Source organism: Cyprinodon tularosa, unplaced genomic scaffold (genome assembly GCF_016077235.1).
Source record: "Cyprinodon tularosa strain WSP-4 unplaced genomic scaffold, ASM1607723v1 ctg215, whole genome shotgun sequence".
Taxonomy (NCBI): domain Eukaryota; kingdom Metazoa; phylum Chordata; class Actinopteri; order Cyprinodontiformes; family Cyprinodontidae; genus Cyprinodon; species Cyprinodon tularosa.
Window position 1 is genome coordinate 224,733 of NW_024038800.1, and position 26,614 is coordinate 251,346.

General features: G+C 36.9%; 1 protein-coding gene across 8 annotated transcripts in view; it reads left to right on the plus strand.

Annotated features, from left to right (window-relative positions):
* Positions 1-23,399: 23,399 nt before the first annotated feature.
* gramd1bb (GRAM domain containing 1Bb) overlaps positions 23,400-26,614 on the plus strand; it is a 198,231-nt gene continuing 195,016 nt past the window's right edge. For 3 of the 8 annotated variants that reach the window (XM_038285819.1, XM_038285823.1, XM_038285822.1), the window contains exon 1: positions 23,402-23,755. The gene's annotated coding sequence lies outside the window, so the exon portion shown is untranslated. Of the gene's footprint in view, positions 23,756-26,614 lie in introns of all 8 variants that reach the window. The other 5 variants (XM_038285820.1, XM_038285821.1, XM_038285818.1 and 2 more) reach the window with 4 other exon arrangements.

Sequence of the window (26,614 nt, forward strand, 5' to 3'; positions counted from 1 at the left end):
AAATGCAACCGTTGTGACAAAGAACTTCCACTTCTTCTTCTGTTTTAAAAGTAGGGGGCTTTGTTCCTCATCTTTACATTAACAGCAGCACAACCAGCAACCGTAACAGCTGTTTCTGTGAGCAACATGCTCAAACCCTCTTCCAGTCCTGATAACAGTCTACACACAACATTTTCCCACTCTTTCATAAAATGGCAAAATCAGCTTTACCTGGGGACAGGTGGTCCAAAACATGGATTGTTCCTGAAAATAAGGGACGTCATCGTACGTTATGCATTTACAAAGTTTCTTTCCAGACTAACAAGTTCCAAAAGGTTTTTATTTTAGCAGTTTATGGGTATTTAAGGTGTTTCATATTAACTCAATTGACATATGACATTGATTGATCAGCATCCTTTTGATTTGTTGTCAATCCAAGTAAGTAATAGCATAAAGCAGAGTGTTGGCCTAGTGTTAGGACACTCTGCTTGGAATCCAGAGGTTTCCAAGCAGAGTGGAAATACTGGACTTCACAAATACCTCTGCAGTTAAACCATAGATAGGTTCAATAATTAATTTTCAAGGGATACCCTTTGTGTTTTTATTTGATTGTCTTTTGCTGCTGTTAATTAAAGCCAAAGACCAGTGTTTTATGATGACACGAAAAAAAATAAACATTTGAAGAGCCAAAACTTCTTGTTTTCTGTTATAGATAGGTCAGAGCTACTAGATAATTTGTTTTTCATAGTTCTATCCCTCACAAGCCCCTGATTATTCCAAGATTAGATTAAATATGAATTTATTGGTATCGGAATTGGGATTGTTCATGAAAAGCAGAAAATTGTCAGATATCTGTATTGGTTGAAATTGTTAATATCCTGCATCACTATTCCTAATAGAAAAGACAAATAATGAAAAACTTCAGGGATTTTAATTAAGCTCAACAGATTTGAGTCTAGTAGTTTGAAATTGAAAGACCCATTACAATATGCTTTAATGCTTCTCATATTTCACAGTGGGCACAGGGGATTTTCTTTGTATTCATTATCTGTTTCAGGTTACATCCATTTGGACTGTGTGTTACTGAGAAGCCCAATCTTATTTTTTTTTTTACTAAAGCTGTGTTTGGATCGGTTCGAGCAGCATTAAACAAAGCTATGCTTGCATTTGTTTTGGTTGGACAGATGCATGCAAATAATTAGTTTGCATGAAAACAGTTTCAAATTATTATAATAAAGACTGGATGAATAAAAATGCCATCATGTGTAGCAGTCCTTTAAAAGCATATCCTTTTTCCCCCCTCACCATACTGTTCATTTAGACATAAAATTGCACTATTATTGACTGTAACTGATTCCACCAGTGTAGCTTATTTTAGGAATATATATAGGTTTCTATGGTGTGTTATGTCACATTAGAATCTCAATTGGGAAATGTATCTTACAATAGCAAACATTGCCCATTTGAAACTGGATTTAACTAATTGAATGTGTCCAAAGTCTATTACACCATAATATTTCAAAGCCAGATCACATTTGTTTCTGCTCAGTGGCAATCTCAAAAATCTGAGGATGGAGCAAAGAGTCGTGTTGGTAATCAATCGCACTGCCAAGACACGCAGTATGTATAAACTTTGGCAAAGGGGGGAAATAAGGTGGCTTTATGTACTTCAAGGACGCACAATGAAAGAGGCAGAAATTCACAGAAGCATGAATAACACACTTTGCCAAGTGATCCATCCTTAGAGACTAATACAATTAAGAGCTGGCCAAAGGCGCATGCTATATGCGATGCGTTCTACAAAAAGAAAAACATCTTTCCTAAGCAATATTATATTTTCAAGGCCAAAACACACTACACCACCCCCTGTTTCATGCCTCCATACTCATTGTTCTGCATGATTAGTCATGTGTGATGGAACTGTCATAAACTCTCCTCTTTGGCATTTCACTACTTACACTCACATGCCTCCACTTCCTTTATGACAGTATGGTTATGGATTGGGACATTCAGTATTTAGATCTTTATTACATATTGTTTAATGTCGCTGCAATTTCAATTGCACTAATGCAATGATGCTCTCAAAGAAAGCAATTTAAACATTTTTTTTAACCTTTTATTAAGTTTCTATACACAAAGCTGTATTTCATCTAATAGAAGTAAGTAATATGAAAAAATAGATTGTAAAATTTTCAGACAATAGATAGAAATCCTAGTTGCAACAACAGATAAATCATTTTGAGAGATTTAAAGTAATTGGGAACAATACACCTCAGGCTTCTTAGAGAAATTGGCAACTTATTAAAATATTGTTCAAGTGTACCAATAACCGCTGTGGATAGCTATGTTCATTATATTAATGAAGCAGTTATAACACAATAAAGGCACTACAGTTTACATTTACAGACATGTTATGATTACAATTTTGTACAATTAGATTCTGTCTCTCAAGATTTTATTATATATTAAAAATTTTATTTCATTCAAATTAATTTAAAATAACTATCGGTGGTATTTTAATTGACAGCATGTATTTTTTTTTTTTTCTTTGCTGCCCTTATTGTCAGTAGTGCTAGAGCAGCATCCAGTGTGAGTGACCAGGAAATCTAAAATAGGACTTGTAATTTTTGGTTATTAAATGCAGAGACAACAACAACCTTAATAAATTTGAGCTAGTCTCCATGTTGTGGAGCATTTCCTCCAACATGTGTGCCTCTGACCTGAACTCAAACACTGTCCCATTCTCAATAATAGCAAACTTAGGGGTTCATTTCTCTCAGAAAAAGAGCCCATTCTGAAGACTGTTTTGTTAAACACACCCTGTAGCCCTATGAGGATCACATTTCCTGATAAGAAAAAGGATTAATATTTGAGTGTTATATTAGCCAGGCAGCTACCAGGGTTAATTAATATGAAAATTAACCATTTTCAATCACCAAATAGTTTCTATTGCAGTTTGCACCTCTTAGAGAGAAAACAAAAAAGCAAACCCTTAAACATATTAGTAAAATAATATTTCTATAAAAAAGAGAAAACTGGACATGCTGGTTACAAGCGACAGAACGTTGTGCTTAATAGGACGTTGACTGCTACAAATAAAGTAAATCTACAAAAAAAAAACAATCTGACAAATTGCTGAGGCAGAGCAGGAGAGATCATCATCTTTCAGGTAAGGGATTGACCTTGTGACAATTTAAGCGAACATTTCTAACAGATAAAGATAAGTGAACAGGCGGAAATTATTCTTTACAATTATTTCATGAGCATAATGCTAAAAATAGATAGATAGATAGATAGATAGATAGATAGATAGATAGATAGATAGATAGATAGATAGATAGATAGATAGATAGATAGATAGATAGATAGATAGATAGATAGATAGATAGATAGATAGATAGATAGATAGATAGATAGATAGATAGATAGATAGATAGATAGATAGATAGATAGATAGATAGATAGATAGATAGATAGATAGATAGATAGATAGATAGATAGATAGATAGATAGGATATGAGTTAGTTTTGCAAAATTGAGACATTTTTTCATAAAATACTAGATGAAAACTTTTGTGTGCATTTTTACTGTACCCTCCTAATCTTATATCCTTAAATAAGATGAACAACCAATAGCCTTCTGAAGTCATCAAGCTAGTAATTAGGGGTTACCTATTTCTAATTCAATAAAAATAGAGACATTCAGTCTCCCACTGGCTCCAATACAGAAGAGATAGGAAATCGTTTGGCTCCTATATTACTTTTCAACTCAATTATTACTTGTTCACATTTCTCTTCAGGCATTATTCCTTAATCTTCAAAGTAAATAACAGTTGATTGCCACACAAAAGTTTTTTTTTTTAAATAAGTCACTAAAATAATTGCACCCCCTGGTGTTGAATAGAGATAGCTCACGTGTTGTCTATAATGCAGATTAGATCTTAATGACATAAGCTAAATCCTGAATCACATATTTAACCTCATCACTTGAGACCATTTATATGAAATCTCTGAGGAGTAAACCTAATTGCTGTGAACAAGTTTTAGAGTGAAATAAATGTCTTTATTCTATTACAATAGATGAAAAGAAAACATCTCAAATAGGTGAATTTGCACACACTGCCTAATTATGTCTCAAAGCTTTAAATATAAATAAATAAAAACATAAACAAATTTATATATTAGAAATTCAAATGAATAAAACCAAGCAGTTCATAACAAAACTAAATAGCCAAAAGGGATAATTCTCCTTGGAAGTAGCTTTTAAGCTTTGCTTTAAGCTCCCCCTGGTGGGAATTCAGATGTCTAACCACAGCAAAAAGTCAACTATGAGCTTTGTTGTGTTTGAGTTTGTTTTTATGGTTGCTGCCTGTGAGACATCAGAGAGCTGCTTTTTATGATTGTTATTCTTTCCAGTTGGAAAGCTTATTTTAAAAGGTCAGATTCACTCAGTGATTCAGATACAGAAAACTTGGCTTTAAGCTTCATACAGAAACATTTGTTAGAAAAATATATACATTTTTCCTTTCTGTATGATGCTGATATTTGTGTCACAAAGTAAGGAAGAGATCTGACAACGTAAACATAAAGATAACCAATCCCCAAAGCACACCTTGCTTAATGGCATGTTTATGGTCATTAGGCTTAAATAATGTCTATTGAATACAGCAACCACAGACCTTTTTTGTTTGTAACATACGAAAGAACAAACCACACCACACAAATAGCGAAAAAATTCGAAAAAGATTAAAGAAACATTTTTTTTTTTTAATTTATGTGAAAACATTTAAGGTATTAATAGAAGTAACAGAACATTGTTCTGACAGATGTTCAGTGCTTGAGATCGTATTTTGCAACCTTACCCAGCTCTAAAGCTCTGTACCAATTACCTTCTCTACTTTGTGTTTCTTGATGATCCCTTTTGTTAGCTCTTATAAAAATCCTTAAATGATGACTGCCTTTATACTGAGACTTCTTTACAAACAAATTTGCACTAAAGCGCTTTGTAAGTAGAGGACCCTTTAAGGCAATTTGTTGGTTGTTTTCCATTGTTGTTTACAGAAATCAATGAGAAGACGGTTGAATAGAAATGCATCTTCAGTAGGATCTTAAGTTTCTTTCTTCTACTTCATGGTTAACAGCTTACTTTGTAATAATGCATGGTTTAAAATACAAAAACACACTGATGTGAGAATTTATTTAGAGCCACTGCATCCACATTTAGTGCAAAATTCTTATGCTGCAAGGTTATGTGCATGTTTTCCTTATAAAAAAGCCTTTTGCTTACAGTTTTACTGAATGCTTTGAAAAAGTCATATTTTAATTGATCATTGGACATTAGTAGCAAACAAATTTCTATGAAATGTTCTTTAAATCTAATAACCCATTGTAGAGTTTAATGAAAGTGATTCTGAATTACCTACCAGATTCTAAGGATTTTAAGTTTTATACTTTGCTTCCTAAGCTTTGTATGACCTATTTCTAAAAAAAACAAAAAAACAGACATCACTGCCTGTTGCTATGGAAGCCTTCACCTGGGACAATTAGTCTCTAATTGTGGCTTTGTAGAATATGAAACCTGGTTATTGGCTGCCACAGCAGCACGGTGATTAGACCTCCATGTCTTCCTCTGTTGAACAGTAATCAGCCCCTCCAATGTCACGAATCTGTCTTTCTCTGGGTACAAGCGTTGGGAGCCAACTGTGTCAGAGCCAAATTACACAGCTCAATGAGAGTGTTTCAAGAACCAGGGGCATCCGTCTAATGATGTGTTATGATCTTAAGAAAGCTTCTGCTCTGAAACGAAAATAGAAAAATCTCTGTACTTGTCTAAGATGAGATTGTCCTGAAATGTGTAATGTGGCAGATTTCTTATGACATACCTTCAGTGTGGGCTGAAATTCTTGGGATTGCTGTCTACCCTAAGGGGCTGTTGGAGTGCTTGTGCTTTTATTGAAATATTAACAGGCACAGAAGTCTAATGTTGTGTCCTCTGTGTTTCAGTTATTGTTTTCAAACAGCTTATCGAACCATTCGCAGATCATTATTTTCTTTCTCTATTCACATTAGAAAGATAAACACGTCACAGAGGTAATTATCAGGTGTTTTGTTCTCAGTTTTAGTGGTTTACCCACATGTGCAATGACATCCGTTAACTGGTAAACTGTTGAACTTAAGGACAGTGAGAACTTCACTGAATGGGCTCCCATGTCAGGTTCCCTAGAATGTCTCAAGAGGACATAATTTTAGCTTTTATATAATTGTGGTGCCAGTGCTGCCGGCTGTGTCTGTGGCAGCATAACACAATAAAAATGTCACCCCAGTTCAGACAGCCACACTGCTCCTGTTTCTTGCTATGGGCAACTCAGATATTTATGACATCCACTGGCCACAAAAAGTAATGCTGCCATTGACTAAATATTTACATAACAAAAGAAAATATGTTTATTGACCATTGTGTCATAAATTATATTTGGAGATGGATGGCTTGTTCTTAAGATTTAAATTTTATTCATGTGCTCATGTATTTAACAAAGATAGAAAAGGTATGCAAATGGATATTTCTTTAAAAACATGGGTAGTCAGAAAGGGATTGGCTGGAGTTGTTTTTGAAATTATGATATAATACTTAGTAAGCGTGTTTAATTTAACAAGGATTTTCTGTCATTTTAAAAATGTTCTAAAATACTATATTGATAACATATTTATTCATCAAAATTTGGTAAAATTACCATGCCTTGTTACAGAGGAGCACTAACTTTCTACCATTATCAAGCTGTGGGTTTATCCTGTCAGCATGTTTTGTTATCTTCATGAAATAATTGGCTCAATGTTTGCCTGCTTAGTTTCACTGTTCAGTTGCAACATACCAAGTTTTCAAACCACTAGCAACATCTTTGAAATGAATGAAAGGATAAATAAAGCTGCAATTTCACCAGACCGAGTAGATGCATCCATAAAATGTCTATCTTTCAAACACTTCCAAAAGGGCACTTACAATGCACCTTTTAATTTTTGCATCAAAGCTCTGTGAAACCATTTTGGAAGCAGTGGAGACCTTTTTAACCACGACTGCATTATCTTTGGTCAATAATTAATTGGTTGCTTTGATAGGGTTAGGCTATTTAATGTATGGCCTATGTTTTTTCATTATACTACAAAATAGCAAAACTTCCACATGTTACACATGAACACATTTTTTTTTATCAAAACCTTTAAAAAAATTAATATTGCATCTGGTTTTGCCCCTGGGTTTACTCATATTTTTTTATCCGTTTGGGAATCTGCTTTTGTCTGCCCATTTTCTAAGATTCTCTTTGTATTACCATTCCTTCACTTATCTGACAGTTATTTTGATGTAATTGTATGTCTTACTTCTGTGCTTCCCGTATTTGTACAATATTATAGTGGAGAGGGCAGGTCTTTTTAAAAAATTCATGGAAATCCTCCACTATACCTTTAAAATATAATTTTCTTTGAAATATTGACAAAGAAATTATTATGGTGTTTCATTGGAAATCAATTGACAATCTACAACACTTTTATGGTGTTTTAATGTTTTTTGGGGTGTTAAAGAGTGTGTAGAAATATTCTCAATTTTAAACATCTTACATTTGTGCCAGAAACAAATAAGAAAAGAATGAAGCATATTCTGTATTAATGTGAATTAAAAACTAACGGGACTATAATTTTACACTTTTTCATCTTAGCCTACCAATGTATACGTGTCCTTGGCAAACAAGTGATACAGCAAACCAGCAAGGCCAAACATCATACCCCATTAAGCTTCCCTGCAAGATAATTAGATTAAGATAATCCAAACAACAAAACAACATAATCCTGCTCAAATTCAGAGCAGTCTGTTGGTGTTAACTGGCAGACCAGAGTACAAACTGCTGCTAGTCTTCAAACACTTCTGCCATATGGCAGAGTAAGAACTCATGTTAGGTTTTTGTTCTGTAAATTGATAAATCTTAAGCAAACTTCACATATGATGTAGAATGCATACGAATATTAGGTTTCTACAGTATGTAAGACCTCTAATAACATTTAGTTGTACATTTCATTATAATTAGATTACTTTCTTTCAGTACATTTTTATATAGCTGTAAAAAGAGAGCATGTAAAGCACTATATTATATATGCATAACGAAGTAGAATTAGCATGTCATTTTTACTGCTACTCCTCGTATCGTCCCTCTGAAAGTGAACAGAAAAGGCTCATCAAGGCTTCTGGCTCTGACCCAGCAGGGCAGAACAGAGAAAGACGCACAAGACAGCAGGGCTTATTGCACTTCCACAGCAGGGTGACACTTGCACCAAAGGAATGTAGCCTTCAGAGGAAGAGGAGCAGACATTTGACCTTGCAGAAGTGCCACTGAGTTTTCTTGTACAGTACAGCTTTACATCCTAAACCTCAGGTTCACGGCATCATTGACATTGAAGAAAAGGTTGAGGTCCTTCGCCTTTTCTATTAAATTTCTTGGCAGTGTTTCTTCCAAAGAAAAGCAAATGATTTGTTAAAGGAAAGCTATGTGTTGACACTTTGAAGCTTTCTCTACTGAGAAAAGATCACTCGGGACAAACTCTTTGAATAACACTTCATAATGTACAGTATATGTAACCAAATAACCGTGAGACAAGACAACAAATCATTACTCAGTCCAGAGAATTTGCTTAAAGTTACAGAAATCAGTGCTTACCAACCGGGCTCACATCTCATTGAAGTCGGTCCTGAATCACAGTGAAAGAAACATTTTATACAACTCTAGTATGCCACATCATTACATCACACACGTTTGCAGATGAGGAGATATCCATGGCTCCGGCCTTATCAAAATATTACACTTTGTTCTTAGATCAAGGACCCCACTCTCATTCCATTCCCAAATCTTTGCCACACATAATGAAGATGACCTTTTGTCCTGACAGAGGAACCGTCTCAATTAGATAAACTACTTGGTAAAAAATGTGTTCTGACACGCAACAGGCAGGTAATTTTAGGGTTTTACAGACTAATACACCATTAATAAGAATAATCCTAACAGATTAAATCAGATTCATGTTCATAGAGTTACTATATATTCCTGAAGATGACATCCTTTTGTGTTTGTGTTTTCCTGCATGTCTATTTGTTTATGTTCTTCTGAGCTTACCGTATTTTGCTTTTGTTGTTTGGAGTTTGCCATATATCTTCTTCTTCTCTGTAGCTTATGTTCGATCTTTACTGTCTTTTTTTTCACTTGTAGATTAGTTAGAGGAAATGTGACCAAGTGTCAATATATAACAAGTAGGGGGTTAAAATGTAATATTTTCTTTTATTGCACTCTTAAAGGCATGGTTCAGGTTTTTGTAAATAAAGTTGTGTGAAGCATCCATCTGTTGCTGAGATGCAACAGTGTCCCCACCACCACCAAGCCTCCTGCAATGAGAAATAGAGCACATTGTATTGGAGAAAAGGTAGTTCCAGTCAGATATCACATACCTGCTGCCACTGGCAGAAAAAAAAAGGTAGTTGTCGTCAAAAGCAGGGCCCTAGACAGTTTTGGTTAAAACAAATAAATGAGAAGATTGTACATAAAAGATCAACAAATGATGCAAAAGGAATGTAATATGGAAGGTTCAGAGCAGTGCAAAATAAATACACAGATATGGTGCAAAATATAGTAGAAACACTGAGTTGAGTTCTATTTTGAAGATTCACCATGTAGTGCACGTATGATGTTGTTAGTGTGATACAGAGTCTCGATTTGTGACTTGATTACAGTTCACCAGTCTTATGGCAGTTGGGAAAAAGCAGTTACAGAACCTGCTGGTCCTGCATCGAATGCTGTGATGCCTCTTCCTAGATGGCAGCAGGGAGAACAGCCCATGGTGGGGGTGTGAGGGGTCACTGATGATGTTTTGGGCTAGGGACATGCAGTGCCAGGATAAAATGTCTTTTATGGAGGGGAGAGGAGCCCCAATGATCCTCTCTGCTGTTCTAACCACTCTTCTGGCGTTCTTCAAGTCTGAGGCGCTGCAGCCTCCACACCACACAGTGAGACAGCTGGTCAGAACGCTCTCTATGGTGCTTATGTAGAAGGTGGTGAGGATGAGTGGGGGCAGGTGGGCTCTCATCATCCTCTGCTGGAAGTACATGCGCTCCTGTGCCCTTTTGACCAGTGAGGTGTTCATAGTACAGTTGAGTTGTCTGTGATGAGCACACCCAGGAATTTGGTGCTGCTGACCACCTCTACAGCTGAGCTGTTGATTAGCAATAGAGTGTGGTTAGGCCGGTTCTTCCTAAGACAACCATGAGCTCCTTCGTCTTCTCCACGTACAGGATCAGGCTGTTATCTGTGCAGCAGCCTGCCAGCTGCTCCACTTCCTCTCTGTAGTAATGGTCGTTGTCATCTCTGATTAGGCCCACAACCATAATGTCATCACAAAATTTCACAATGTGATTGGTGGTGAACCTGGGGGACGCAGTCGTGTGTCATGTGAGTGAACAGCAGGGGGCTCAGGACGCAGCCTTGAGGGGAGCCTGTGCTTAGGGTGATGACATCAGAGATGTTCTGTGCAGGAACAGCATCCACACATAGGTGGTTTTGTCCTCCAGGTGTGCAAGGCTCAGGTGAAGAGCGGAGGAGATGGCATCCTCAGTGGACCTTTTACATTGGTAGGCAAACTGGAACGATGTTAAGAGGCAGTGATGTCCTAGGGTTTTTTTCATTAAAATTACCCTAGCAGTAAAATACCCTAATTTCACTGTTATATGACAGTAAATCTGACATAATGTCCCTTAAGATTTGAATGTCTTAAGACAACTATATCGCTTAGAATTTCTCAAGACACAAATTGGCTTAAAGACACAAAATTCTGTTTTAGAGCATTCTATGTTTGGCACTTGCATATTTTAATACATGCGTACATGTCTTAGATTTTTGTAAGGCATCCTGCTGTGCATAAACATCATTTTCTTACTCAGACATCTTAAAACATCTTGAGACAATGTGCTGTCTGGGCATGAAGTACTGTTTAACTACTTATAAATTCCTGATTACTTTCTCTTTTGTTTCCTTGATAACTACCCATCAGTTCTTGATGGTTAGTTACCCATTAGTTTCAGATTAGTTTCCTAGGTGTTCTCTAGTAAATAATCAAATCTTGTCTACCTTATTGTAGAGTGTTACATGAATTTCTTGAGGACGCTTAGTCGATTTACTGTTGCAGCAAAAGGCTGCATATTTTCTTTAAGCCTGTTGTCGAGTGTAATCTCTTTTGCCTTTCCTTGTTGAGGTAACAGCATCAGCCAAGCTCAACAAGCTAGGTACAGTATGCTCTTGGGAATCATCTTTAGCTTCTGGAGAGGATTTGACAAAGAAAGATTTACCATTAGATGAACATTTTAGGCATCCATGAGCATAGTCTTCATCAGACTATTGTGTCTTCAGTCAGTGGCTTCTCCTGATGTACTACTGTATAGCAAAGGTTCAACAGGATATCTTTTCTGCCTACAGGCATCCACATCTACAAGAGCTCATTAAGGAAATCAGTTTCATTTTATGGTTTAAAATGTTTTATATCAAAATTATTTTATTACATAATTAAAATTTAACTGGAGCCTTTCTTTTTTTTGACAGATTTATAAGCAAATTTAAAAGCAAAGCTCTTCAACAGCAATCCTAACAACCTAAGGGGCTGGATTAACTGCCAATTTTCTGTTTTATGCTAAGCTATAGATAAGGATTTCTAACACCTGTAATTACATTTCCAGTCTCCTGCCTCACTGCTCCAGTAAATGACACCACATTGTCGCTACAAGGGCATCACCATGGAGCCCGGCTCACCCAAGGGCTCCAGCTAATGAGACAATGCGGCCAAATTGATTTAGTCTCCACCTCACTTTCTGCATCCTGTGCAGTTCGAAGATAACACAGAAATATTCTCCAGGGTCATGACTCGGTCAAACCCTCCTGAGACATTTACACATCTAAGTAAAAGACAAAAAAAAAAAGCATCAGGTTTATAAAGCAGCAATTTTAAACAAAAACAAGCTTACTGCCTTCAAAGATTTAGTTTTTCTTTCTTTTCGTTGGTGTATCTAAGTGTGGTGCCTTTTGCTGTCCACACGGTGGCACAATAGTTTAATTCCTTATTTCTGTAAAGTGTTTGGCTATATACACTATATTGCCAAAAGTATTTGCTCACCTGCCTTGACTCACATATGAGCTTAAGTGACATCCCGTTCCTAATCCATAGGGTTCAATATGACATCGGTCCACCCTTTGCAGCTAGAACAGCTTCAACTCTTCTGGGAAGGCTGTCCACAAGGTTTAGGAGTGTGTTTATGGGAATTTTTGACCATTCTTCCAGAAGCGCATTTGTGAGGTTGCACACTGATGTTGGACGAGAAGGCCTGGCTCTCAGTCTCCGCTCTAATTCATCCCAAAGGTGTTCTATCGGGTTGAGGTCAGGACTCTGTGCAGGCCAGTCAAGTTCATCCACACCAGACTCTGTCATCCATGTCTTTATGGACCTTGCTTTGTGCACTGGTGCACAGTCATGTTGGAAGAGGAAGGGGCCAGCTCCAAACTGTTCCCACAAAGTTGGGAGCATGGAATTGTCCAAAATGTCTTGGTATGCTGAAGCATTCAGAGTTCCTTTCACTGGAACTAAGGGGCCAAGCCCAGCTCCTGAAAAACAACCCCACACCATAATCCCCCCTCCACCAAACTTTACACTTGGCACAATGCAGTCAGACAAGTACCGTTCTCCTGGCAACCGCCAAACCCAGACCCGTCCATCAGATTGCCAGATGGAGAAGCGCGATTCGTCACTCCAGAGAACGCGTCTCCACTGCTCTAGAGTCCAGTGGCGGCGTGCTTTACACCACCGCATCCGACGCTTTGCATTGCACTTGGTGATGTATGGCTTGGATGCAGCTGCTCGACCATGGAAACCCATTCCATGAAGCTCTCTGCGCACTGTTCTTGAGCTAATCTGAAGGCCACATTAAGTTTGGAGGTCTGTAGTGATTGACTCTGCAGAAAGTTGGCGACCTCTTCGCACTATGCGCGTCAGCATCCGCTGACCCCGCTCCGTCAGTTTACGTGGCCTACCACTTCGTGGCTGAGTTGCTGTCGTTCCCAAACACTTCCATTTTCTTATAATACAGCTGACAGTTGACTGTGGAATATTTAGGAGCGAGGAAATTTCACGACTGGATTTGTTGCACAGGTGGCATCCTATCACAGTTCCACGCTGGAATTCACTGAGCTCCTGAGAGCGACCCATTCTTTCACAAATGTTTGTAAAAACAGTCTGCATGCCTAGGTGCTTGAATTTATACACCTGTGGCCATGGAAGTGATTGGAACACCTGATTCCAATAATTTGGATGGGTGAGCAAATACTTTTGGCAATATAGTGTATTTATTAGAAAAGTTTTGATGACAAAGGTTGTGACATAACAGAAGTAGGAAATTGGCAGTACAGGGTTCAGTCTGTCTGGCAAAGTTAGACTTATTTTGTTTAATGGGAACTAAATTAGTTTTTTTCTCAGCACATGCACACACAAACAGCTGTATGGACCCCAGCTCCCAAGGTTTAAATGTGCACAATAATAATGTTGCCTGTTTTTTTTAAACTGTACTCACAAGGGACAGGCACGGCATAGACTACCAATTAAAAGATGCTTTGACTGCACTTTCTCAATAGTATGGATAATCAATGGAAATAAAAGACAAGCTTAGCAGGAAACCTATTTAAAGAAGTCCAGTGCCACTGCCTGTTTAAAAGAAAGAAACTTTTTCAGCCTATATAGAGGATGTGTGAAGCAGTCTATCTAATGAGTACATACTTTTAGGAGAGCTTTACAATCATCAAAAGCCATACAGTGTGAAATCCCATCCAGATTCAAAATTCTATAAATAAAAAAACAACACACTAGATATATATGAAATATTTACATGCTCTGTCTTGCTCTTTGAACCGAGTTGCAATTATAGAACCAAAGTAAAACTGAAATCTCATGCTGCAACTGCTAACTCCTGATGGGGTTAAGAATAATATGCTGTTCCATCAACTGTCTATTATGTTTCTTGGTAAAGTTGTTTAATATCACATTGCAATCACAAACAAAACTATTTTATAAAGAGTTTGGGACATACACTAACAAAAATGAACCCAAAGCAGCATATTACTAAGAGGTGAATTTAAAGCAAAGTATGCTTTGGAGTGTATTTTACTAATAAAAACCTAAAACTGTAGAATAAAGTTCAAATTAGTCCCTTTTGCTCTGACACCATAAATACATTTATCTTTTTTCTTCTTCTTATCCAAAGTCAGGTCCAGGAAGGAAACAGATACATCCTTTTCTTGGTGACACTCTCTAGCTCATTCAGTGGAACCCTGAATTATTCCCAAGCCAGATGGGATATTTTCACAGTGCAATGTAATCTGAATCTGTCCTGTGGTTTACTCCCAGGAAGAAATACACAGACAGCCTGTAAATAAAGGCGTACGTGAAAAATCCTCATCAGCTAAAGTCATAGGGAAGTCATATTTAAATGTCAAATCATTCTGGCTTAAACATGTATATAAATGTACTCTTTATTAGATGATATTGTCCCAAAACTTAAAATTTTTTATATAAAAAAAAATCCTGTCTTTGTGGTGAGGGGGGGGTTGTTATCTTATGTAGGCCAGTTAATTATATGTCAGCTTTTACACCTAAATACGGCCAATCATATATCAACGATCATCTGTCAATCAAATTTTTCCGGTCATAGCATCTTGAGAATAAAAAATGTTTGACGCGGGAGACTCATCCACCAACTCCGTCACAAAACTCTCCTCCTTTTGCATGTTTCTGCTGTCCATATTGCTCCTTGACAGTGTCGTTTCTAAGTGCCATTTGGTCCCAATGTCCTTTCTCATCAGGAACCTACTACGACTAAGTCACTAACTGGTTAGGAAGATGCTTCTGACAAACCGGCCACAATCAAAAAGCTTGCAAACCTTCCGCCAAAATTATCCCATCCCCTTGATAAACAACTAATCACATTCACTTTATGAAATCGTGTATAGACAGGCACCACTCAGGAGAAATCGGAAATGCAAAGTTTAAAACAGCCGCTTCCCTACGACTTTGAAGGAAAAGTCTGGTCACATTTAGAAAACAAACTTCTGCAAGTAAGTATGAAATTATTACAAACCTTTTAAATGATTAGTGTTTTTAATTAAGAGTAATTTAATTTGAATGTGCTTTACCGGCGGCATCCACCTTTGTCAAAGAACACTACTGCCACCTACTGGTTTATGATATCATTGTGCTGTATCGGCTGTTGAACAAGTCCCAGTGCTGTATCTGGTGTCTGTCACAATGGTGACGAGCAGTGCACTAAGCGAAGCAGAGTGTAACGGATTAATGACGTGTTTTTTCTCTGGCCAGAAGTTCAATGGCAAACCCTCCCTCTTCAAGTTGGCAACCCGAGGTGGATCATGAATTGGAGAGGTGAAATAACTACTTTTCTTTTCACTTTCACCCAATGTAATACAACATCAAACTGCCATGCATGTGGGCATTGTCAGTTTAACTAGAGCTTTCACAAATTTCAATGGTGAAATCCTCTCAAAATAATTATTATTGATTGCAGGTGTGTCTAGTAGTTCCCATTGATTTTGCTTATAAAGCAAGGAGAATGGCTCTAGGCTTACCGCACGTCACTGCCGGAAGATATCAGTATTGAAGTTTAACTATATTTGGACAAATATGGCCGTTCCCCAGACTCAGTGATTGCGACAAAAAATATTGTTTGTTTTTTTTTTTTACTAATGCTAAAATCATTAAATCACCTCAAACGTATTAGTTTTAGGTATAAATAATGACCCATTGGTTATTCCTTGCTGACCGGGCATTTCCTTTAAAGCAGTCCTTTCAATGCCGAAGAGCAGAGTTGCTCCTCCTGACTCATGAGACCTGGGTCATGAACCAGATTTTTTGGGCATGATGGGTTTTGCAAGAAGTATTGCAACAGGTCTGGAATACATTCCTAAAATCAATTACCTATGTTTTGCCCAAGATGACTTCTTACAATCTGCATTAATGAACAACCAAAGCTTCCTCTATCTGCTGAACATGAAAGCCTCGCAAATCGGTCTAATAGCAAAACCTCACTCACAAATATTTTAAAATCTAAGTAACATTTTTTCCTCTTCACAATTATGCAATACTTGGAAGCAGAGTTAGAAGGGGGGCAGGGGGGTTGGGTTTGAATGACAAGTCCCCCAATGGTTTATTACAGTATCTACTGTAAATTTAGGTGAAAAAACAATGTTAGCAAATTGATAAAAAGGTAAAAAGCTAAGTTAAAAATATTTCTTTCGCTCTGCAAGTGTTTTTCATGACTTTCTTATGTAAGCGCTTTAGTTATTTTTCTTTTAATATATTACCGAAAGTGGCAGTTTCTTGTTATTACATCGGCATTCATTTTTTGCCATCAAATTTTTTTTTTTTTGAATGTTAAAAGGTAATGAGGTCTTGTCCTGATTCCAATAACACTCTTGGTTTGAAATTTTGATTTGCAAAGTATTTCACTGAGTGCCGTATAAAGGGTTAATGAAAAAGAAGTGAGATTGACAATAAAAAGGAGATGGTTTTATAGGATCTAAGATACAGTAGGAGACCACTGGAAGACAGAGCAAAAAATAGGGAAGAATAAACGGCTTAATTTTGCATTTTTTTTCAAAATACCAAAGCGAGATACATGCAACCATGGCCACTGTGGGGATAATGAAACAATGGAAAGCAGTATATAAATAAGGCAAAATGGTAAATGGCCTGTACTGCCTGCGTATATTTTGCCCCTCTGTTTTCAAGATATTCAGATAAACTGACATACACCAGGTTGTCTTTCAGACTTTTATTCTTGCTACATTGCTTATTAATGGCACATTTCAAACACAAATCTTATCCCCTCTGTTCCTAACATGAACTTCACTATATTTAACACTTATATTTAACTTCAATTGTTAATGATTAAGAAAGAAAAAATTCCTTCTCATAGTCTGTGGACCCCCTGAGATAACCTTGCCTCTCTTTTTCCCCCCAACACAAAAAGTCTAACTCCGTTAGTGCTTGGACGTTTATCACAAAATATCACAGGGTTGATGTTTTTGAAATGACAAACAATAACAATTTAAGGTGTCTGAATATCTTCGTAAGGTTCTGTATAAAAGCTGATGGCAAACAATTTAATCCTAATAGCTTCATAAAACAGCAGCTATTAAAGGTAAAACTCTCCTCTTAAGTTCACTGGAATGTCTTCAGGCATGCTGCTATCTAACGTTGGCCTTTTTCTAATTAACTGGTATGACAAAGTGCCGGCACATTAAAGATATGAAGATAAGGATGTCATCTTCAAACCAAAGGTCAATTTTTATAGTTTACATATACACAATGCAAAAATTTTTTCTGGATAATGTTTTGGTGTATTCTCTTTCTCAATTATACAAAAAACTATTACCATATATATTTTTCATCTTCTTTTCATTTGTTCTTCTATCAGTGTTTTAGCTGGCATTTAAACCACACCAGCCACGACATTTTTACAAAGAGCAATATAGATCAGAATTTACATAAATCTTGGAACTCCCTAAGGGTAATGCACAGAGCTCAGTTCCCTTATTTAGCTAAATGTTTCAGTTACTGTAAAATGTTCCTCGTTTTATCATCCTCCCAAGCTGCTTTTATGACATCCACTGTGAGCATTAGTGTCTGTCCCCTGTAGCTGACCTTTAGGTGTTAAGTTTCTCCTCTATTGTTACTAAAGGAATCTATGAGTGTCCAGCGGAAGGAGAGTACACATCACAGTGTGCATGAAGACAGCATGCGGTTGACAAAGGTCACCGTGATTTCCAAACCCTGTATCTGAGGCTCATCACGAGGCTTCTGTTTTTCTACAAATGGTTGTTTCAAATAGATAACTACACACACCTCTGTTTTTGTGAACACAGCGTTTTAGCTTTTTTTCTTGATGTATGTCAACTCCTTCACTCCAGGAAAGGCCTTACCTGGTCACTACAAAGATTACGTATGTGAGGACAGGACAATTAAAGCTAAATTTAAGCTTGGATATTCATGCTGCAACTAGGTTCTAGAATAAATGCCTTTGAAAATATCTCTAATTTCTCTCTCCTTTCTCCACCAGAACTTCTGGACAAATCCGCTTTTTCAACGATAGTATAATAGAGAGCCCTTACATTCAGTGCGTTAAGCATGTATATTGTATTAGTTTTACTTATGTGTTTATAGTTTTGTAATGAGTATCAGCACAATCATTTGTCCCCAAACCGTGGTCCAAAATATCTATTTACATATATTTTCTCAAAGTTGTCTGCTTATGTGATGAACTATCAGGTTATTTGGATATAAGCAATGTATATAACTCTTAATTGTTTTCCTTTCCTTAAGCTGTTTTTACATGATTATTTGTTCCAGTAAAGAACACATATATATTTTTCACACATGGTTTATTCTCTAATCTATTTTTTTCCTTCTCTAATTTTATTGACTTAGTCCAAAAGCATTAGATTTAAACAATTTAGTTCCCCTCGGTCAAAGGGTAAATGAGGTAGTGACAAAAACAGCCTTGCCTGTCTGTTATTCGATAATTTCGACATTCGACATTTTTTGTGTGTGAAAAACGTTTGAATAAAAAATAAAAAGTGAAAATATTACTGCAAGTCACAGGGGGATAACAGGCATGGCAAGAGATATGGGACATTATGAGAAAGGAAGAATCCAGGGGAGAACAAAGAGGAAACAGGAACCCAAATAGCCGGTAAAACAGGCCAGTAGCAACAGACTAACTGACAGGCAGAGGTGGACTGAATGAGCCTCATTGTAGTGAATGATAATGAATAGAGGGAAACAGAGAACCTAAACATGACCACATAGAAGCTTTCTATCCTCAGCAAAACTTTAACAGAGCTGAAATAGAAATATCACCTAAAATACACAGAAAAAAAAATCAACAACAACCAAAAAACAACTTAGGAAACATGTCTGTGAAAATTCTAAATTATCCGGGCTATGGTAATGACACAAGAGCTATAAAAACCTAAACTTATTTATCAAGACTTTTTAAAAGTAAAAAATGCCTTCTTTATTAACTGAACTTCATAAAGAAAGAACTGATGAACACAATGAACAAGAAAATGTTGAAAACAAACCCCAAGACCATTGAATGGCAACAATCCAATTACCGGTAATTGGTAGTGATAGAAAGGTTCATGACAATAACGTTTGTGTAAGTCTAAGTTCAGTTTATGGTTGTCCTTACATTTGTTGTTTCGTATCTGTCTAAATTTAAGATACTGTAGTACTATACCAAGGAAAGTATTTTATTTTCTGCTTCCTTCTCTTTTATAACTAGAATAAAGATTTTCAATTTCTCACTTTGATCTAAAATAGTTTGTGGTCACTTTAGAATTCTGTAATGGTAAATCCAATCTAAATATCAAATAATGTGAACCACTTTATCACATTTTGCCCACAGAGGTATGGGTGACAGGGATAAAAATGTGGCAGTTATCAAATCAACCTCATAGTCAAATAAGCAGTAAGAAAACTAAACCGGGGACCAGCTGCCTTTTTTCCACTTGTCAACTTATGCAAGAACTTAAAACTGTGTTTCAAAAAAAACTTTTTCTTTTTAAAATTTTAACAGAAAAAGCATGAATTATATTCATCCATCTTAAAATGGAACAGCTTCTTGGTACATTTTTATTTTTATGACATGAAAATGGGACCGGATAATAACAAATAACAAGGAGATTCTTGGTGAAATGCAGTACATGAAGCTAAAATCAAACTTATAGAAGTTATCTTTAATCCTAGCATGAAAGACCCAAGGACCTTTTTTGATATGGGTCTGAAAATGAAAAACAGATTGAGCATTGATCATGAAAATACAGATAATGCTCATTAAGTCTGGTATGGTAATTTAAAAAGCTTTTTTCTTGTGGTATCATGCCAAGGCTTTTGAGTCCTGCTGGAAAAAATCTGTATCCAAAAGAATAAATTATACTTGGTCAAGTTCTAAGTGTGAATTAGAGAAAAGGCTGGAAACTACCTGTAAATCCCACCTCACATGCAGTAGATATGCATTAAACCATTTGGCCTTAATATAAGGAATGCTTAATAGATCTTTGAAGAAAAAAAAGTTTAAAAGCCAAAATAGTCTAGTGCATTATAATTTGTTTTTCCATCTCTTTAAATATTTAACTCCTTTCGGTATCTCCTTTTTTAGTCAACAAAAAACCATTTTACGTGATTTCTGTTATTCTTTTCAAAGTCAGAGAATATTGTAGTTAATCTTTTTAGTAGTGATAAACCAGAATTAGTAAAATTTCAAGTGTAACAACAAATTAAAAAAACTGGAGTTTCTTAATTTGTCTCTGGATTCCATTTAGTGCTAGTTTGTTACATTGCTTTATCCACATCGACACAATGATCCTCTGATTAAGGACACATTATTAACTTTGGTCCAAATCCATTTTTAATGAAGCCGAAGAAGTAAATCTGCACATGAATGCAGCTCAAGTTAGAAGATTATATTGCCTCCCCCAAAACTAATTGCACCTTGGGTTCCCATTCATGCTTTAAGCTTGCTGTAAGTATTGGACAAGAACACATTTTTAGCACACAATATGCTTCATTTGGTGTCATGCTTCAAACAGGATAATCATAGAACACATGACTGATACTGTATGTTAAGAATCCAATTCTTTAGACCATTGTTGAAAGTTATCAATAATGTGATAAATTATTTGGAAAAATGCTTTCAAAAAGCCCTTAAAAATACCCATTTTACAAAACAGACACTGCTATAAGCTTTTTCCATTTCAAACACGTGTTTAAAAAAAAATCTATCTCACCATATTTCAATTGCTGTAGTATAAGAGTGAAAATCTTTGTGTGTAATCGGCCAATTAGGTTGTTTGGTTTTACTTTTTAATCATAATAACAATTAAATGAATAAGACACATGGGACTTACACACATATATACATACATGTATGTATACGTATATACACAAATTATCATTGAAAATAATTTATTAACCAATGGAGGCCTGGATTTGGATTCACACACAACACACTGCAGGAGGATCTAACTTTTATTTAATGTCCTTAAAACAGGTTAAAATGAGGCTCAGTATTGTGTGTGGCCTCCATGTCCCCGTATGACCTCCCTACAAACCTTGGGCATGCTCCTGATAAGGTGGCAGATGGTCTCCGGAGGGAACTCCCCCCCAGACCTGGTCTAGAGCGTCTGTCAACCCTTGGACAGTATGTGGTGTAACTTGACATTGGGGGATGAGGGCGTGCAGGTGGTGCAGTGGTTAGTGCGCACCACCCATGTACGGTGGACTTAGTCCTTGATGAGGCCAACCCAGGAGTGAATCCGGCTTTTGGTCCTTTGCTGCATGTCTCTCCCAGTCTCTCATACGTGTTCGCCTACTGTCAGAACAACAAGCCACTAGTAACATTGGTGGACGCATCGAGATGTTGTGCTCAATCAGATGGTCCAGGGAACGGGCAGTCCATAGCTTGGTGCTCTCTGGCAAATGCCAAGCGTCCTGCATGGTGTTGGGCTGTTAACACAACCCCCATCTGTAGATGTCATGCCCTCATACCACCCTCATAGAGTTGCTTTCTAACAGTTTGTGCAGGCACATACACATTTGTGGCCTGCTGGAGCTTATTTTGCAGGCCTCGGGCAGTGCTTCTCCTGTTCCTCCTTACACAAAGGCAGAGGTATAGGTCCTCCTGCTGGGTTGCTGCCCTCCTATGGCCTCCTCAACATCTCCTGGTGTACTGGCCTGTCTCCTGGTAGTGCCTATACCCTATTGACATTACACTGACAGATACAGTAAATTTTCTTGCCACAGCTTGCATTAGCAAGACACACTCTTTTGTTGAGTGTGTCTTGCTAATTGCCAATCATTTCCATTGCCTATTCCACTTCAAAACAAGCTGTCAAAGTTACTGTCAATCAGTGTTGCCTCCTAGGTGGAAAGTTTATTTTTACGGAAGTTTGACCTGACTAAAGTTAGGGAAAAGTGTGACGGGAAATGGATGGATGGAATTGTTAAATATATATATATATATATATATATATATATATATTCATTTTATTAAGGCATATCCTACAGTGGGGTGTTACCACAGAGCAACTACCTCTAACAGATTGCCTGCCATAAATTTTGCGTGGGACCAAGCCCACATCACCTCATTATCGATACATCTGAACCTTTCAAATTTTCAAAGAGGCATCCCATGTAAGAGACCCTGTTAGGGGGAAAGTTGGCAGGCTAAATTAGGTGTGTAATAATAGTCCAATCCAGCAGCCCCATTATAGAAGAAATAGCTTATTTTTAGCATGAGGAAACCTATAAATCCCCAAAGGAAAACAACATTTAATCATTTCAAGAAGAAAACAACTTAAGTGTGTGTGTTTAGCAATTTCCTGACAGACAATTTTTTTATGTTAACTCCACTGTCATTACTTTCTATATAACTACCTGCCATTAGCTGCTCTAACCATCAATGAATCAGGTCACTTGCAGACTATTTATATCTCTCAGACAACGGCGTCCCCCCTGCTTCTCTCCCTTATGTGTGGAGGCTTTCGGTATGGAGGAAGGAAGATAAGAAGGTGGATGCAGCAATGGTGTAACAAGGAGGAGGCAGATTTAGGGGAGATTTTCATAATAGTGCCTAGCTATCCTCTTTCTTCTGGTGTGTATTATGACGACGGGAGGCTGAAAATAGAACATCTTTAGAGAGAGTGCAGTTAGGCTTAGTGTAGCTTTACACTATACTCTTAAATGTCCACACATACACACACACACATATGCTATATATTTAGTATTAGGTAATCTTAAGAAAATAGGATTTGTTCCGAAATCAACACAATCTTTCAAGTCTGTCATGACATTGGTTGTTACATCACATCCGTGATTTCCTCAGATCTGTGGAGGTGCATTCACACACAACTCCTCTGACTGAACGTTTGGGAGTCTCTTAACTACAAAAAAATAACCATGTGTTTCTTTTAGCCTTAGGCACATCTAGTTCGTTTTTTTTTTTTTCTAGATCAAGTTGATGATGGAAACACATCCAAAGCTGAGATAAATTTGTTTTATGTGACGACAACTGTGGGTGGAAGCAAACCCCTGTACCACAAACACTGTGTGTATTGTGGGAGCTAAAATGTGTGAGTGTGAATGTGTTTATTTTTCTGTGATATTTGCATATGTTTGTCTGCACAGGACAGGGTTTGTGTGCCTGTGCTAGCCTCAGTGGGTGAAGTGTGCTCTGCCAGAGTAAGCGAGAGAGTGGAATGTGTGAGTAGAGTGGGATCAGAAAGGGGAGAGGGAAGGAGAAAAAAAGCAGGAGACAGAAGAAACACACGGACACAGATCTTTGTGCCGCGGCGAATAGAACAGGAGCAAGTAGGAGAAAGAGGTGCATCTTTCATTTTTCTCTTTGGGGATTTAAGCTTCTTGCAGTTTGGCTTCAAGGCTTGAATAGGGTTTCCCTTCTTGTCAAACGTGGCTCCCTGCTCTGAAGACGGGACTTTGTTTTGAAACTGAGGGGGTGAATAGAGGGGAGGTAGAGGGACACTTGCTTTTACAGCCTTTGGAGCCAACCTGCTTGACAGATGGCACCGGCAAAATAATCTTTGACTCTAACCCAGGAACCACATCTCTCTTCGCTCACTGAGGTAACGTATGTCCTCTTCTCCTTTTTATGTTTGAAGAAATATTGGATGCTTATAAATGTATAATGCTGCACTGTTTGCACTGGATATTACTGAGCGAATGTGAATAAAATGCTCAATGTGCATGCAGGTATGTTTGAGATGTTAGTGTGCAAGCTCAGTCACCACCACATCAGCAATAGTTGAAGTCAAATTTCCAAGCACAGTTTAGTTTTTCACCTATCTGAGTAGAGCTGTGTTTTACCTGATTGACTGTCAGCCTGAGGTCCAGGGTTGGTGATGGAATCAGGGCAGCAACTTACCCAATTTTTTCTCCCCTAAGGGGCAAACCAAGTGCATTTCTGTATTTTTCCCCACTCAGCCTTTTTTATATATAAAACCAAAGCTGGTTTTCTCTGTGCCTCGACCAGCTGTGGCAGACTTAACAAATTGTGGGTCCACTAACAGCAACAGAAGCAGGTGCTTGTTGGAAATAGCACACTGTGATATATATGTATTGTCATTCAGACTAACAACTTGTGCTGTAAAACTTGCAGATGTTGAGGATATTCCATCCATAATCTATCTATCTATCTATAGAGATAAGAGGGAGGAAAAAAACAGAGATTATGTAGAGATGTTGCATAATTATATTTTTTTCAGGAGACTTGACAGAAAAAAAATATAAATAACAACAAATTCTGGAAAAAAAATCAACCTCAAACTATAATAACTTTTCTATTTAGTTCAAACTGACATTCTTTCTTTGGAAGAGTTGTACCCCACCATGGCTTTTCTGGCACATCCTCTTTTATTTTAAAACTAATACTTATAAACAATGTTCTACCTTTTTTTTTACGAAGCCAGCACTGTTGGGAATGTATTGTTTGAATTTCCTTTGAAAATAGATGAGAGACTGTAATATTCAGTGAAAACCTAATATGTTTGTATGTGGGGAAGTTTGTCAGGGGAACAATGGCCAAGTGACCAAGTGTGGTCTTTGTAATAAATCGCTCTGCTGTTCTCTGTGACACGTATACATAAACATTCAACCTCTCCCCAGTTCTCTACCTTAATCTTGTTTATTAAGCAAAGAGAACTAAAAGGCTCCTGACAATTTGCAGCAATAATCCCTTGGATTAGTTGAGAAATTAAAATAAGATAGCAAACTTCATATTCAAATAGGGAGATGGATTAAAAATAGTTTAATCCACTAAATTACTTTGAAAGCGAATAGTTGGAGTTGTTTCAGATGGCTCACTAAATTGGCTTTCCTCTATATAGTGATTAGCTTAATTTTTGGATGTGAAAATAACTTAAAAAAAAAAATAAAAATAGGGTGAAAACATATTCTTATCTTCTGTATGTCGCTCAGTAAACTGAAGGTGATATGTTGACCTACTATGAATATCCTAGATAACCTTCAGAGGGATCCAAGGTCAGAGAAGCTGCAGTCCCTTTCATACCAACACTTTAGAACATAATTTTGTATTTTGACCACGATTGCGTGAAGTATTGATTTGGTGAGCAAAGTTTCAGTCAGCCTGCTGCTATTACTGTTCATCTCTGAATTGCCAAAGTAGAACAAAGGATTTATCATGGTGTTTGCTAACTCATTCCAAGATCCGATTTAGTGATAATATGTGATCAACCAGACAATTTGGTAATAGGATTAAAAATATTTTATGGATTTTTAAATATCAAGAGTATTTAGGGTGTTATTGTTTAAGTTTAAATTGTGTTCATTGTTAAAACAATTATTAACTGGAATGATTATAAGTTCTTATAAATACATGTTATAACGACAGACTAGTGGAATCTGTGTTGAGTCTTTTTGTGCACTAGAGGAGAGAATAAACTAATTTCATAATCAGAGATTATTCTTTTTTATCTTTTAACACTGACTGTGCATTTCTCCTGCTGTTATCAATTGTAAAATGTACCTTATATCCTGAGACGACTCATTATCATAGAAGAGTTAAGATAAAACAGAGTTTTACTTCATGTTCATTGTCAGTGCATTGTGGTGAAAGGCATTCCTATTATTAGAAGCTTAATTACAGAACTAGCAGGTCACATTTGACCTGCAGCTATTTGAGTAAATTAGAGGCAAATAAAAATTAGTGGTATCGACTTGTTTTGATTAGAGGTTGAAAATTGTACTCCATCAAGTCATGAGTAATTTAAGGTAGAGTTTTTAAAAACATGGGGGTGGTGGGATTCTGAAATCAACACATACAGCAGTAGAAAATTAACGCCTTCAAGAAACCAACATATACAGCAGCATAAAATAAATAAATTTAATCAACAATGTAGTGAATATTGAAGATATAGAAGTTGTTAGCTTAAGATTCGTTATACGAACATGAATCAGCAACTGGACTGATTAGTCAGTTTATATCAATAGGAAAAGTTGAATTAAAATGCAGTCTTCATGTCTACTTATTGTGTGTGGTGGAATATACTGATTTATAGCAGGGGCATTAATATGTTAAACCAAAATTGTGTTTTAACCTTATTAAATATTTAGTGTACTCTACAAATGGGACATCATACCCCATTCAATAATTTTACCTGGAAGACAGCAGAGAACAAATGAATAGCTAAATCTTTTAAGGAGGACATTTTAAGTACGGTAAGTGTTCTTTGGAAGGAAATTTCTTAAAAGGATAAAATTCATGCAGAAACAATTTAGCAGGAATCAAAACTAGGAGACGCTCAGGAGAGAGAAAAATAAGAATGAAGGCATGAAGGGAATCCAGAAACAGTGACTGCAGAGGAGGAGTATATATGCTACACAGAACAATGAATGGAGTAATCAGCTGGTTGGGAGCAGGTGTGGACAGAGGTATCTAGAAGGGAGCTTGGGGAAAGGAGTCCGGT